Source organism: Rhinolophus ferrumequinum, chromosome 15 (assembly GCF_004115265.2).
Source record: "Rhinolophus ferrumequinum isolate MPI-CBG mRhiFer1 chromosome 15, mRhiFer1_v1.p, whole genome shotgun sequence".
NCBI lineage: Eukaryota > Metazoa > Chordata > Mammalia > Chiroptera > Rhinolophidae > Rhinolophus > Rhinolophus ferrumequinum.
In genome coordinates this window covers 32,521,723-32,524,728 of record NC_046298.1, presented here as the reverse complement: position 1 = coordinate 32,524,728, position 3,006 = coordinate 32,521,723, and the positions used below count along the sequence as shown (strand labels likewise).

Here is a 3,006-nt window from a genome sequence, read left to right as displayed (position 1 = left end):
ATGTTGTGTTTTCAGAAATATAGTTCCTTTTCATTTAAAAAAAATTAGTTGTTTATGTTAACATGTAATAGGATTATTATTGCTATTGAAAATGAATTAAGAAATAAATCTTTAAAATAAAAAATATTCGTGGACAACATCTATAACAAAACCAGGAGCTAAGATATTCCCCTGCAGCCGGAGGTACCAGTGGGTGGGGTTGGGCCCCATGCCAGGCACAGACTTGGGGTGTTAGGTCTGTGTGGAGAGGGAAGTGGGCAGTAACATGCCTGCCTGAGTAAGGGGGTCCCAGAACACCTACAAGTGTGCCCTGGACAGCGTGGTGGCAGGACAGTTTTACACTAGCAGGTGAAGCTGACAAAGGACTGCCGCTGGGATAGTGGGTGAGCACAGGGTGGCCTGGTCATGTCTGAAGGAGCTGGAAGGTGCAGGCCCTGTGAGCTCTCAGAAATGACTAGCCAGGGTCTCCTTCCAGGACAGAGCACCACACGGAGGGAAAACTGCTGGGAGCGGGATCAGAATTGAGCAGAACAGGGATGATAGAGACACATACAGAAGAGGGTAAAAAAGTGGGGGAGGGCATAAAGGCAGGCATCTCCAAAGGCCAGCCACCACGTGAGTTAAAATCACACGAGAACAGCAGAAGAGGGATCTCTATGAAAGGAGGAAAGCCATCTGTAGCAGGCCTCCTGCTACAAGCTCATGAACATTAAATCCACATAAAAAGCGACAGAAAAGGATCAAGGTCAAGTCCCATACAAAAGTTACCACAAGAAAAGTGAGAATAGGTAGAATAACATTCCTACAGAGCGTGAAAGCACTTCAGAAGGATGTGCTCACAAAAAGACCAAAATTGTAACATGCTATTTCAAATTAAGCTAAAAACGTTTAAGAAAATGATAGAAAACATGGGGGGGGGGGGAAAAACCCCACCATAAGTCAATTTTTAAAACTCAAAAATGAAGTGACAGATTCCATAAAAGAATTAAAAATAAAAGAAAAAAGTATTTCATAAATGAAGACTAAAGTAAAAGGAAGACAAGATTATATACAATGAATAGTGAACACAATGAATAATCCCTTAAGAGAAGTTGAAGATGAAAAGGAGGACATTTCAAAATTCAAAAGGAAACAAAGAACATGAGTAACAGGATTTGAGAGAAAGTGAGAAATATTGAAGATCAGCAATAAAGACCCAACATACAGATAACAGGAAAAGCCCACTGTGTACCACAGCAGTATACCTGTTACAATCATGAGTTCAGACTGACACCTCACCATAGCCACATAGTATTTTTGAGAACAAGTGTATTCCCAGACAAGAAAAAGGAGTTCATCATCACCAAACCAGTATTCCAAGAAATGTTAAAGGGACTTCTTTATGAAGAAGGGGAAAAAAAATCATAAATATGAATAATAAAATGGCAATAACTACATACCTATCAATAATTACTTTAAATGTAAATGGATTAAATGCTCCAATTGAAAGACATAGGATGGCTGAATGGATAACAAAACAAGACCCATGTGTATGCTGTCTATAAGAAACCCACTTAGATAGAAAGACACATCCAAACTAAAAGTAAAGGGATGGAAAAAGATATTTCACGCAAATGGAAATTAAAAAAAAAAAAACACACTGGGGTAGCAATAGTTATATGAGACAAAATAGATTTTAAAACAAAGGCCATAGTCCCTGGTGTGATTCCATCCTGCGTGTCTGTTCTGTCAAGCAGTAGTCGTTTATCTCCGTCCATTTTCTCTCCCACCTAAGTGTGTGCCACCACCCCATGGAAGATTTGGTGGACATGGACACGAACCCCTTGAGGCCCCACAGCTATCTTTTCCATTGTGAACTACAGGCCGACAAAGATTATCACTTTAAAGTGGACAATGATGAAAATGAGCGCCAATTATCTTTAAGAACGGTCAGGTTAGGGGCTGGTACAAAGGATGAATTGTACATTGTTGAAACAGAGGCAATGAATTATGAAGGCAGTCCCATTAAAGTAACACTGGCGTATTTGGAAACGTCAGTACAGCCAACGGTTTCCCTTGGGGTTTTGAAATAACACCACCTGTGGTCTTACAGTTGAAGTGTGGTTCAGGGCCTGTGCATATTAGTGGACAGCACTTAGCAGCTGTGGAGGAAGATGCCGAGTCAGAAGACGAGGAGGAGGAGGATGTGAAATTCCTACATATGTCTGGAAAGTGGTCTGCCCCTGGAAGTGGTAGCATGTTTCCATAGAAAAAATTAAAACTTGCTGATGAAGACGATGATGATAATGACGAGTTTGATGATGAGGAAGCAGAAGAAAAAGCTCCTATAAAGAAACCTGTTTGAGATAGGCTCCAGCCAAAAATGCACAAAAATCAAACGAGAATGGAAACTCAAAACCACCAACACCAAGATCAAAAGGTCAAGAATCCTTCAAAACACAGGAAAAAACTCTTAAAACACCCAAAGGGCCTAGTTCTGTAGAAGACTTTAAAGCAAAAATGTAAGCAATTATAGAAAAAGGTGGTTCTCTTCCCAAAGTGGAAACCAAGTTCATCAATTATGTGAAGAATTGCTTCTGGATGACTGACCAGGAAGGCATTCAAGATCTCTGGCATTGTAGGAAGTCTTTTTAAGAAAATAGTTTAAACAGTTTGTTAAAATTTTCCATCTTATTTCATTTCTGTAACAGTTCTATCTGGCTGTCCTTTTTATAATGCAGAGTGAGAACTTTCCCTACTGTGTCTGATAAATGTTGTCCAGGTTCCATTGTCAAGAATGTGTTGTCCAAAATGCCTGTTTAGTTTTTAAAGATGGAACTCTACCCTTTGCTTGGTTTTAAGTATGTATGGAATGTTATGATAGGACATAGTAGTTAGTAGTGGGGGTCAGACAAATGGAAATGGTGGGGAAACAAAAATATACATGTGAAATAAACTCAGTATTTTAATAAAGTAAAAACAAACAAACAAACACAAATAGAGGCTATAACACGAGACAAAGGAGGA

At 39.5% G+C, this 3,006-nt stretch overlaps 1 pseudogene; it reads left to right on the top strand.

The window, feature by feature from the left end:
• The first annotated feature begins 1,790 nt into the window (after positions 1-1,790).
• Positions 1,791-2,634, top strand: LOC117035329 (nucleophosmin-like; annotated as a pseudogene).
• Positions 2,635-3,006: the final 372 nt, after the last annotated feature.